Source organism: Sciurus vulgaris, assembly GCF_902686455.1.
Source record: "Sciurus vulgaris genome assembly, chromosome: 2".
NCBI lineage: Eukaryota > Metazoa > Chordata > Mammalia > Rodentia > Sciuridae > Sciurus > Sciurus vulgaris.
Genome location: NC_136462.1, coordinates 110,238,228 through 110,251,682, shown reverse-complemented (window position 1 = coordinate 110,251,682; position 13,455 = coordinate 110,238,228). Strand labels below are relative to the sequence as shown.

The 13,455-nt window shown below is 39.0% G+C and overlaps 1 protein-coding gene across 1 annotated transcript in view; it reads right to left on the bottom strand.

Moving 5' to 3' along the window:
* Positions 1–13,455, bottom strand: part of TLN2 (talin 2) — a 419,729-nt gene that overhangs the window by 229,647 nt on the left and 176,627 nt on the right. Inside the window, exon 4 of the mRNA XM_079125623.1 lies at positions 10,191–10,266. The gene's annotated coding sequence lies outside the window, so the exon portion shown is untranslated. The remainder of the gene's footprint in view (positions 1–10,190; positions 10,267–13,455) is intronic.

Genomic DNA, 13,455 nt, shown 5'->3' with positions numbered 1-13,455 from the left:
GTAGAAACTTACTCCACCCCTTTTATACAGTTGGTGGGATTGTAAATTGACACACCCACCATGGAAATCAGTACAGAGGTTCTTCAAAACACTAGGCATGGAACCACCACATAACACAGCTATATCACTGCTTGGTATTTGTCCTAAAGAATTAAAAAGTCATCATACTATATAGCGATATAGGCATACCCATGTTTATAGCAGCCCAATTCACAATTGCCAAACTATGAAACTAGGTGTGGGTGTCCATGAATGGATGAATGGATAAAGAACATGTGATACACACACACACACACACACACACACACACACACACACACGTGTATATATAATAAAGTTTCATTCGGCCATGAAGAAAAATGAAATTATGCCATTTGCATGAAAATGGATGGAACTTGGAGAACATTATGTTGAGTGAAATAAGCCAAACTCAGGTCAGGGGTCATATGTTTTCTCTCCTATGTTGAAGCAAGAGAGGAAAAAGAAAAAGAAAGGTGGAGGGCGAATCCATGAAAATTGAAGGGAGATAAGTAGAACAGAGGAAAGGGACAGGGGTAGGGGAGGAAAGAAAGGAAAGGGGAAATACCGGGGAATGATACTGGCCAAACTATATTGTTATATTGTGTACATGTTGGAGTATGTAACAACAAATCCCACCATTATGTACAACTATATTGCACCAAATAAAAAATGTGGAAAAATAAAAGAAACCTGTTCTAGCACACTAGAAATATTCCTTACTACCTCCGGTTTTTCTGCTCATTTGTCTCTTGCACAGATCCCTTTGCATTGCAGTGTTTCTGGAGATGTAAGCAAAATAGAACAACATCCATGTCATTGTATCTTCCACTATCAATTTTTATTTCCTTCCTCATTTAGGGCATTAAATCTGCTTTCTCTGAACCCAAGCTTCTGAGAAGAGTGGCAAATACACAGAACCAGTGCCTTACCCTCGCTTTTACAGCTGGTCCCTAAGCCTGCATCCAACTGACCACAGCATCCTGGACAACCTACATGCATGGAGCCAGACATCCAGCAGGGACACTGAGTCATTTTTCATTCCTCAGAGACAAGTAAACTGAGAGAACTATAATGTATTGGAACAATATTTAGGATAAAGTAATAAAAGGTACTTTTTAAACTTCATTCATTTCCTTCTCTTGGTGAAGAGTCAGGGTGTCCCCAGATGACTGAAAGCCTAGAAAATCTCAAGGCTAGGTTCAAGAAAGCTGGTGCAGTGTAAAAGGAAGAACTCCTTTAAACATGGATGATCCATGTAGATTTGTCCCCCTAAATTGCTCTTACCCCTATGTATCTGTGTATGTGGCTGATGTTTGTATAATGCAACCAAAAATGTCTCACCAGATCACTACTCCATTGGCTCAGCACTCTATTGTATCCTTACAATTGATGAATGGAAATAGCAGAAGTTGCAAGTCGGAATGAGACTGCTATAAGCTGACGGCAGGGCAACTGTGGACGGCTGACCACAAGCAAAGTTGAATGTGGGACATCCCCTTTGCCCATCACTGAAGCAAGATCAATCCCAACCCCTAACAATGAACTTGACTTGACTTCACTGAGACCATGTTTCTCCTCCATGAGTGAAGGAGACCTGGATCTAAAGATTCTCCTTTTGTTCAGTACTTATTTGGTGCTGTGGACATAACAGGTCAAGGTGTTTGGGAAATAAGTATTACTGCACAGAAGCAGCACATCTTTACTGCCACTTTGACCTAATGGAGACTTAAAAAGGTGCATCCACAGCTACACACTCTTCAATGTACACACTATTCAAGTAGAAAGCAGAAAACCCATTGGTGACATGTAGATGGAAGGACTCCAGCTTCTACTAAAAGCCTTCACATGGGAACTGCACAGTGAGGGAGACAAGCAGCTAGGAGTGAGGAGCTGGTAGAACATGAACACTGCTGGAGGAACTCGTCCTTCCAGGGCACCTGCCACCCATCTGATCACTGCCACAGAAGGCAACTGACCAAATAAAATTAGACAAAAAGACTTACTTGGATCACTGCATTCATGAGAGAAAATGAAAGTTTTAATAAGAGTTCACTGTCTTTCCAACCTTTCTTTTAAAACCATCACAAAATACACCATGTATTAAAAGAATCATATGTACTTGACTCATATATACACACACTTGAGCTGTAAGAAAATACTCAATGCAATAACAACCAGTGATAAATCATTTTTTTCCATGCACCAGCAGGGCTGGGTAAGAGGTCCTTCTTCTCACTTGAGATTGAACAAGAGAACATTGAAACAAGATTGCTATTCCCAAGTCCAGTCACAGCAGAGTTCTTTGTAAAGAGCTCCTGGTCACTCAGCACCCTGAAACAAGGATGAGGCTGAGAATTAGGCAAAGATGACTCTTTCCTAAAGAAGCAGCAATTTTCTGGGGCAAAGACAGAGGTCTGTTGAGTAAAGTGTATAAGACATGCCAGAGATAGGGAAGTCTTCCCATTAATGAAACCACAGCTGGATACCATGCCTCAGCCTGCCCTAGGATCTAAGAGGCAGTTCCCACTGGGGTTCTTGGAAAGTACTCATCCGGAGTCCAGCCTCTCTTTGTGGGAATGCCAGTGATAACAGTTGTTCTGTGGGGCTGGTGAGAGGATTTCAAGATCCAATGGACCTGGGGGACCCTACATGCCTAACACATCAGGTCCTCAATAAATGACGGCAAGTTTCAAAGATCAGGTTCCTTCTCCCCTTCAAACACCAGAGATGTTTTTCCAATCATAGTAACAAGTTTTCCTTGGCCAATAGCATTATTTAGAGACACAGCATGCCTAAAGGTCAAGCCACCAATGCAGGGTTGTGGGAGCAAGATCTTAAAAAAAAAAAAAAGCCAACTCCTGGAAGAGGAGATGGATGACCAAGAGTCTGAACTTGCTGTGTACAAGAGTGCCCACGCAGTGTAAACAGAACACGCTAAACATGCTTCATTTGGGGTAAAGGCGCAAGGATATCAGACTCACAAAGGAAGGAATAGATTCCTACCACCCAATGATGTTCCAAGGGGAACAGCATCTACTTAATTGTAACAAACACTACTTTTTTATTTTAAACACTCAGAATCTACAGATAAATCATGAAAAGCTGAGATTAAAGAACAAAATACACGTAGATAGTTCTAACTCTGAGAATATAAAATTAAGGGTAGAGTGACCTGATATTCAGAAGTGGGGTTGGGGTGTGTTGATGTAGACAAGAAATATATCTAGGACAGAAGACAAACATCAGAGGCTATGGGTGTTATCTGAGGGTACAGAGAGAGGCCGTGGAAAACCTGAAGCATGACTGAGTTGTAGGGAGGAAGAGATAGGGATGAGCAGATTGAGATCATCAGCCATCACAAGATACCAAATGACAGACTTTAACACTGATAAATGAGAAATGGTGCTGCAAGCATAGTATGTATACATGCCAAAATCTCACACACACACACACACACACACACACACACACACACACACACACAATCCACAGAAGAAGTGGTTGCCTTGGAGAAGTAGGACCAAAGGAGAGAAGAGATAAGGTGAGACACTATCATTTTCCATTTTAAGTTTTTCTGAAATGTTTCTAAATTTTAGCTATTTGCATGCCACACTTGGACTTAAATTTTCAATTACATTTTTAAAACTTACTGATTTTGATTGACAAAATAGTATATTATTTATTGTATAAAACATGTTGTTTTAAAGTATGTATATATTGTTAAAGGGTTAAATTGAACTTATTAACATGTATTATCTCATGTATTTTTTTTTCCTGGTAGAACTTAAGATCTATTCCCTTAGCAATTCTTCAAGAAATACATTATTAATTATGTTAATAATATTGTATTGTACATGGATCTCTTGAATTTATTACTCCTACCAGATTGAAATTTTGTATTCGTTGACTAATACTTCCCAGCCCCTGGTAACTGCCATTCAACTCTCTACTTACTCTATCTTCAACTATTTTAGATTCTGCACATAAGTAAGACCAGGCAGAATGTGTCTTTCTGTGCCTGTCTTAATTCATTTAACTAATGTTCTCTGGATTCTTCTATGTTGATCCAAAGACAGGTTTGCTTTCTTAAGGCCAAACAGAATTCTATTGTGCACACGTACATCATTTTCTTTACCCATCTACCTGTTCATGAGCATGTATCCACATCTGAGCTATTGTGAATGCTACTGCAACTAACATGCTGATATTTCTGACATTTCACTTACTTTGGATAAAAACCCAGTAGTAAGGTTGTTGGATCACAGTCTTTTTTTCAATTTTTTTTTTTTTTTGTGAGGCGTCTCCATACTATATTCTATAATGTCTTTATTATTTACATTCCCACATGCAAATGTTTCCTTTTACCCACATTCTCCAACATTTCTTATCTTTCATTTTTTTGATAACAGCTATTCTAACAGTTGTGAGTTGATATTTCATAGTTTTAACTGCATTTCTCTGATTATTAATGATTCTGAACATTTTTCCATATACCTGTTGGCCAACTGTATGTCTTCTTTGGAGAAATGTCTATTCAGATCTTTTGCCCATTTTTTAATCAGGTTGTTTCCTTACAATTGAGTTGCGTGAGTTCCCTATATAATTTATACATTGACCCTTTCTCAGATGTACAGGTTGCAAATCTTTTCTCCCTTTCAGTAAGTTGTCTCTTCACTCTTTTCATCATTCTTTTGCTGACTCCTCCAATAGGAATTTTTAACTTTAAAAGAAATTAACTGCGGGGGATGGTGGCTCAGGAGGTTGAGGGAGGATTGCAAGTTCAAAGCCAGCCTCAGCAATTTAGTGAGGCCCTCAGTAACTTAGCAAGACCCTGTCTTAAAATAAAAAATAAAAAAGGGACTGGAGATATGACTTAGTGGTAAAATAACCCTGGGTTCAATTCCCAGTACCAAAAAGAACAAAACAAGAAATTAACTGATGAACATAATTAGCCAAAACCTCAAGGAAACAGCACATTCTGTTACATGGTGGATTAGCAACTCCAATTATGAAACACTGCCAAAACATCCAGTAGGCATAGACCTCAGAGTAAGGGCCTCCGTGTAGGTCCAAGAATCCTGATCAGCAAGACAATGCTAATTAGCTTTCTCAGTGACTCAGGAACTCTGCAGGTAGGAAGGCTGGAGATGTGATGGTACCTACAGTCAAGGAGAAAAGCACTGCAAAAAACTGACTAATGGAGGGTGGCAGGAAGACAAAACAGTGCTGTAGATTACATTTTTAATGAGGAAAAGGAAGCACAGAAAGAACTTATTTTTACTGATGTCATAGCCCTTAACTCACTGGTATAGAATGAAAGATCTACATAGATCCTGCTTTGAATTTTACAGATTCAGTACTTTCCCCTCAACAGCAGTGGGAACTAAAAATTCCTGGAGAGCCAAAAACAATGGTTTTTCACTTAAAATAGGTTTTAAAATATTTTTCTTATAAGCCTGCAGGGAACACAGAGATAAATTCAGAATATTAGATTTATTCTCAAAGCCAGAATATATCATAAGCCATTAAGTAAAATGCTAAACAAGTCATTTATCATTCCCCCACCCCATCTATCAGTCTCTCCTTCTCACATATGCTCATGCACAGATTCTTGCATGCATGTTACATTTTAAAACATCACATTTATTTCTGTAAAGCATGGCTGTCTCAAAATCTTAATAGCTCATCCCTACAAGATCTTGACCAGAATGCTCTAGCCTTCTGAAAGCCACCACAACATGATTGATTGGTCACATTGTTCATTCATTAAATTTTAGTCAGACTTGGGCTAGTCCAGATCCCTTAAAGCAATTCTCCTGCCTCTGGTTTATGTCAAAATAAAAGCCCCTGCCAGCATTTATTCATAATTTTATAAAGTTTCAGAAATATCAAGATTTCAAGTAATATCTCACATTCCTACATTTAAGACAGATGTTTCTGCTGCTGTTGTTTAATGAAACTTTTTCCTAAAAGGGCAGTGAATAAATATTCCCTGGGTGGAGAAATCACCTGAAGCATACCAATCAGACAATAAACCAAGGGCAGTGGTGGCAGAACAGAAAGCAAACAGGTAAGGCTGTCCAATTTAATTTAAGTTTCCCAGAAAATATGAATGTTAACACAAACATAAGCCAGAAATTCACTGATGGAGGAATTCCAAAGGACTGAACCACCATGTTCCAATCCAAGCAGAACACATGGAACTTCTCAGTACTGCCAGGAGAAGCCAGGACTGTGCACACCTCCTGCAGGGGGTGGTGGTGGTGTTCCTCCCTTAGGGTATCTTTTTGTCCTAATAATTCAGGCCATTATTCCCTCTGCTTCCAGCTACCTCACACACACATCCCCACACCCCAAGGAGAGCAAACTCGAAGCACAGTGTTTCATTCTCTACAGACCAGGGCATGCAATGCCACCTCAAACATTCCTTTCAGATCTGAAACCTTGCAAATGGCATAGACTGGTAACCTTCCTGTCTACTCTGCCCCAGGCTCTTCAGCCAGGATGGGCCACCCAGCACCCTCTATGAGTCCTCAAAGGGCAATATCCACCCAGGTGTCCCATATGATCCTCCCAGGGGAAAAAACCTTCATTGTCCCAGGGCTTCTGATCCATCACCCTTAGCTCAGGGTTCTTGGCTATGCACCTTGACCTCTGTCTGTATTTGAGCTCCTCACTCCTCACAGTGGGGTTGGCACAGGTCTCCCTTGAGACTGGCATTCAGCTCACCTCCCCCCTGCTCTCCCCATAAGCACCTCACAGGCAGATGTTCATGCATGAAGTACCACCTGGCCACAGGCTGCCCCACAATGGTGGGAAGAAACCATCTCTACACTTTTATCAGACTGCTGAACACACTGTTTTCATTTTTACATGGACTGCAGTGTAACTCACAGCTAATTTCATGATCACACAAATAAGCCATTTTTACTTAGGTTCCCAAAAGAACAGTCTCTTCATCTGACCTTGGATCTCTCTTAGTTCGACCATGTTAGCTGTCACAGCAATGTCTGAAATTAAAAATTTGTGAGTAGGGTACATTTCTTTCCTCTTTGGGAGGAATGACACAGTGTTAGAAGAAGAAGAGCCTTTAGTAGTCACATTCCCCAATATTTTCTGAACACTAGTCGATGAACTAGTGCTGCCAAGTCTATGGCTAACAGTCGCTAGTCTGCAGGGAAATGAGGAAGAGGTGGGGAAAGATGAGCACTTTTTTATAGTATTAAATATGTACAAGTGAAAGACAAATGTGTGATATTCCTATTCTTTTAGTATCAGAATAGGCCTTTATTATAAAAATTCTAAGACCTAAAATGCATTTGGTAGAATAAAAGAGTCAGAATAGCCAAAGTAATTCTAAGCCAAAACAGCAATGCTGGAGGCATCACAATGCCTTACTTCAAATTATGCTGAAGAGCTATAGTAACAAAAACCGCATAGTATTGGCATGAAAACAGACACATAGACCAATGGTATAGAATAGAAGACAAAGACGAACCCACACAGATAAAGTTATCCAGTCCTTGACAAAGGCACCAAAATCATGTTGGAGAAAAGACAGATTTTTTAAACAAATGGTGCTGGCGAAACTTTATATTCATATGTAGAAAAATGAAACTAGATCTCTATCTCTCACCCTGCACAAACAAACTTAAAATGGATCAAAGACCTAGGAATTAGATCAGATATTTTGCAACTGCTAGAAGAAAATGTACGGTCAACACTCCAACATATAGGTGCAGAAAATGACTTCCTCAATAGGAATCCTAAAGCTCAGGAAATAATACCCCAAATTAATAAATGGGAGGCATCAAATTTAAAAGCTTTGGCACAGCAAAAGAAACAAGAGTGTGAAGAGAAAGTCTACCGAATGGGAGAATATCTTTCCTAGCTACTCTTCTCATATAGGATTGATATCCAAGTACATAATATAATTAGAAGCTACTTTGAAAATCTATACTCGAACAAAATAGGATTGATATCCAGAATATATAAAGAACAAAAACAACTTGCCATCACATAAAAAGAAAAATCAATCTAATCAGTGAATGTGAACAAATGAATTAAACAGACACTTCTCAAAAGAAGAAAGTATAATGGCCAACAAATACATGAAAAAGAAAAGTTCAACATCTTTAGCAACTAGGGAAATGAAAATCAAAACTACACTGAGATTCCATCTCATATCAATTAGAAAGGCAGCCATCAAGTACACAAATAATAAATTCTGGAGATAATATAGGGAAAAAAGATCACTTTTATACTCTTGGGATTGTAAATTAGCACAATCATTATGGAAATCAGTATGGAATTCCCTCAAAAGACTAGGTGTTTTAGTTAGCTTTTTGGTCACAATGACCAAAAGACCTGACAAGAACAATTAGAGAAGGAAAAGTTTATTTTTGCTCACAGTTTTAGAGGATCTCTATCCATAGACAGTCAACTCCATTGCTCTGGGCCTCAGGTGAGGCAAAACATTATAGTAGAAGGGTGTGGCAGAGGAAAGCAGCTCAGGACATGGTCACAAGGAAGTAGAGAGAGCTCCACTCATCAGGGACAATCTATAAATCCCAAAAGGCACACCCCCAGTAATTGATCTATTTCCTCCATCCACATCCCATTTGCCTACAGTTACTACCCAGTTAATCCTAATCTCATAATATAATCAGTTCACCTCTGAAAATTCTTGCATAGTTTCATGCATGACCTCTTGGAGGACACCTCATATTTAAACCATAACACTAGGAATGGAACCACCATATGACCCAGTTGTACCATTCCTTGATGATATTTATCCTAAAGAATTAAAGTCATCATACTATGCCAATACATGCATATTCGTGTTTATAGGAGCAGAATAACAATAGCTAAATTATGTAATCAGCCTAGGCATCTGCTAAAGAAAATGTGGTATATACACGTAATGGAGCTTTACTCAGACAAAAAGAAGGATGGAATTATGTTATTCACTGGTGAATGGATAGAGCTAGAAAATATCATGCCAAGTGAAATAAGCCAAACTTAGAAAGTCAAAGATCATATGGTTTCTCTTATGTGTGGAGGCTACAGAGAAAAAAGGAAAAGAAATGGTTGGTGGGATTTCATGAAAATAGAAGGAAGAATAGTTGTGTAGAGGAAGGAGAGCAGGGGAAGGGAGGAGAGGGAAAGAGGGAGTTCTAGGGAATGAAATTGGTCCAATTTATGCCCTTATATTATATGCATGTATGACTATGCAATAATAAATCCCACTGTTAATGTGTCACTATAATGCATCAACAAAAAGGGGTAGAAAATAAATCAGAAAAATTCAAAATACAAAATAGAATAGCATATAAATTATACAGTTAACTCCCACACACTCACTGAGCTTTAACAATCAACCTTGTTTACATTCAGTCAAAAATTATATTGAAAATTGGTCCTGATATATTTTCCCTATCCCACAAAATCTATAAGCATGGAAATAATTAGGCTAGGAAAACCTACAAATTTTACAGATGAAGAACAGGAGAGCGGTAGAGATTAAGCAGCATGTCCAAGCTGTGCAGAAACAGACTGATGCCTCTGAGAGTACTACGACAGTTAGAGTAGGAGCATAAACTGTGCCTTTCACTTTGTAGACTTCAGCTCTGGCACACACAGGACCTGCAGAAGAGTCGCCTGGCTCCTGGCCCAGAATATTTCATACACACCATTTGGGATCATGTGGTCCTACTCAGGACAGTCATAGGGGAAACCAAACATTTAGGATTGCAGCTACGTCTTCCCATGCCAGACCCATTACCTCCCAATCCTGGAGTCTCCAGGAACAGCTCATTTCAATTCAAATGACTGACGTTTCTACATTAGTTCCTTACACAGCACTTCCTAACCACCCCTCCCCCCCCCCAAAAAAAAATAATCCATGAAGCAAACACACATGAATGAATGAGAATTCCTGCAGTGAGGTCTGATAAGGTAAAAGCCCAGTTACTCACCCCCTCTTCCAGGTGGTCACCATCACCCCCTCTCCAAGGTAAAAAAATGAAACAGTGAGGGGACTAACACCCAGATTCTGCATCCCTGCCATGCAGACCCATGCTGAAGATCACCAGACAATGCTGTGACACCAACACAGGCAGATGGACAAGTGGCCAGGTTTTTGATTGGTTTGGTTTTTAAAGACTCACCTAAATTCTTAGTTTATGTAGAGCTGACTTCCCTGAAGATACCCTGAAGCAGACGAGAAGTCTCCAACAGCAATACCTGAAACAATCATCAAAGTCATCAGAATCAAGTGTTGTTGCAGACATCAGGCGTGGGGGTAGGACCTCAATCTATACATTTGGTCATTTCCTCCACACTAAGCATGAAAGGAAATAACTCAGGAAATAATGAATTTCCGCCACAACACATGGACTGGGAATTTACTATACCAACAAGGAATTGAGGTCCCAAGACACTTATTTCGAAGACCAAAATTATGTTACTGTTGGCAAGGAGGCAGAACACATTTTTTTTTCTTCTTCCCTGTGGTAGGAAGGCTTTATGGCTTGAATTTAAACAAAACCCAAATACATATATTCCCCTTCCTGTACCCCCTCACCATCTTAAAAACAATCTCAGGCCCTGCACCCTCAGTGTTTTTAAATTTGTTTGCATGATCTCTTCTGGTCTTGTTTGCTTTCTCCCTACTCAGTTCCTCCAACATGTCTGTGGAGCAGCCCTTCCCACTCCAGCTGTTCCCGTGAACTCCCCAGTTCTGAGGCACTGGGAACTCACCACTTGACAACCTACTCCATGGAAATCCAATCTGAAGCAGAGAAGCACCACATAATCAAGCATACAAATCGACAAAGCAGCCCAGCCACAGTTAACAAACAGGACTCTGAGTGAGAAAATACATGTAAACATCCAGAGTATTCATAAGGAACAGACGCAAGTACAGGTAATCAAATCTGGGCAGGTGAAAGAGAATAGTTAATAAGTGATGTTGGTTAGCTATTTAGGGAGAGGGAAAATCTGGGTCTGTTCCTTTCTACTTGTGAAAAAATACACTCAAAATAGAATCAAATGATTATCAGAAAATATGTACTTGAATTGTTGTAAAGTTTTATAATATAGGAATAAGAAAGACCCTTAAGCATAACACCAAAATCTGAAACTATAAAAGATCGAGATAATTCTTTAAATTAAAATAATGTTTTTAAAAATTGACTTTCATCAAAGGATAAAGAAAATAGGAACAGTAGTGAGAAGTTATATGTGAAGCACAAAAGGTTGCTATCCTTATTTTGCAAAAGTGTCTTAAAATTAGTAAGTTAATATTCCCTTCAAAATGGACAAAGCAAGTTCAAAAACTTTGTAATAAGAAATCTGATAGCAATGAAGATATGAGAAGATATCAAGTAACACTGAAAAAAACAATGTTAGAAGATTCAGATCTTATTTTTCACCTATCAGGTTGGTAAAGATGTCAATGGCTGATGATAAACGGCCAATGTCACAACACCTTCATGGTGAGATTATAAATTAGGGAAGTCACTGTTAGCCATTTGGGCAACTAGGTCAGCATGTAAAATGGTGTGATCCTGCACTCCTACTTATAACAATCTTCACAAATCTAAAGGAGTTAAACATATAAGCAGAAAGGTGAATACACATGGTATTGTTAAGGGAAGAAAAAAGTAAACACCCATAAAAGCCTGCAAACAGGAGCCAAAAACATTGTAAACACTGTAAACATGTAAACCATAAACATTGTAAGCACTGACAGAAATCTTTTTTATTGATATGAAAAGACACCCATGATATGCTTTTGAGTGAACAAGTAGGTAATGACTGTGCGCTCTGATTCTACACATGCATACATGCACATGGATGATTTCTACTTCTGATAGTGCTTCAATTTCATGTAAAGAGCATGAATTACTTTCTAAAGAATAAACTTTGCAAATCTGTGCTCAAGAGTAAAGTAATAATATTTCTACCTTCTGTCAACATTCTTACCTCTTGTCTTACCAATAGTCCTGACACCTGTGTGTTGCAGTGAACCCCAGCTGGGGAGTTCCCTTCCTCACCTACAGCTCCCCTTCACTTCCCAGGGCCACTTTATCCCCACCCTTAAGTTCCAACACACTTCTGTATTCTTGTTGTAAATCCTACCTCCTTCCTCACTCAGGCTGACAGAGTGTTACTATGACCAAAAGAATCCCTCCCACCTGGTACAGTGCTTCTCTATTTTCCATCTCCTCAGTCATCCCATTATATTTGAAAACAAATAAATCCTGTAAGCATATGAATGAAGATTTATGGTACCCAATTCAACTAATGTTTTTGACCTACCTACAGCTAAAGTGACTGAAGCAAGAAACTCAAAGCTAGTATAGAAAAGGAAAAGGAAAAAACACCACTATTTCCAGAAATAGGTAATCGTTTTTGACTAACACAGGAATTGATGAAGAGACTATTTGTATGAGAATAAAAACAAAGGAGACATAATTGTCCAGATGGGCCATTCCTATGCTTAAAATGTTCTCTATTATAGTATGCTTAACCACTTCAAGGATTTATTTTTATTAAATTATATTAATACATGAAAAGATTTTTTTCTATTGGGATTATAAAATACGTAAATGTATTACCATAATGGGCCCATTAGGTTCACTTTATCTTCAGCAAACAAATTTATTCTTCTCATCACCTTATTTTTAAAGGTTCATGAGTTTCATATAATACATGCATCCATAAAATACCATAATTACAAACCTGGCTACAAAGCCATAATTCCTGATAGATGTACAAATCCCTTTATAGGTATACAGGATGTAAAGCGCAAATCTAATTAACCCCTTTCATCTGCTGGTGACTCCCTCTCCCCAAGAAAAGTTCCCTAGAAGATACTTAAGGACAAGAACCATGATCCAATTTCAGACATGAGCAATCATGACACTTATACTGAGTATCTGTGACTCCAGGGCACAACTCAAACAAACCCAGGAGCAACCCAGGCCAGCTGCTGGCTCCTGTTCTCCTCAGTGCCAAGCAAGTCCACAGATGGGACTGAGATGGGACAGGATTTATGGCACAAAACGCTGCACTTAGGAATGATAATAGCATGATGTTAAGAGTAAGGTGCTAAATCTGGATTTGATCATTTACTATATTTAGCCTCTGTTGTGCTTAACCTCTCTGTGCCTCAGTTTCTTTCTTTATAATAATGCAAACCAAAGGGGCTGCTGAGAGGATTAAAGGAGATCATACAGCAACATTCAATAGTCCCTGGGTTTGAGCTCCAGCTCAGTAGGAGCAAGAATGGAAACAGCTTGCAGCAGAAACTCATTGTTCATTGCCTGATCCTAACAAGGTCCCTAGAGAATGCTGAGATGAGCTATGTCTCCATGTAGGCAACACTTATCTATTTTAAATGCTTTTGTCTGTTTTCTGCAGTGCTGG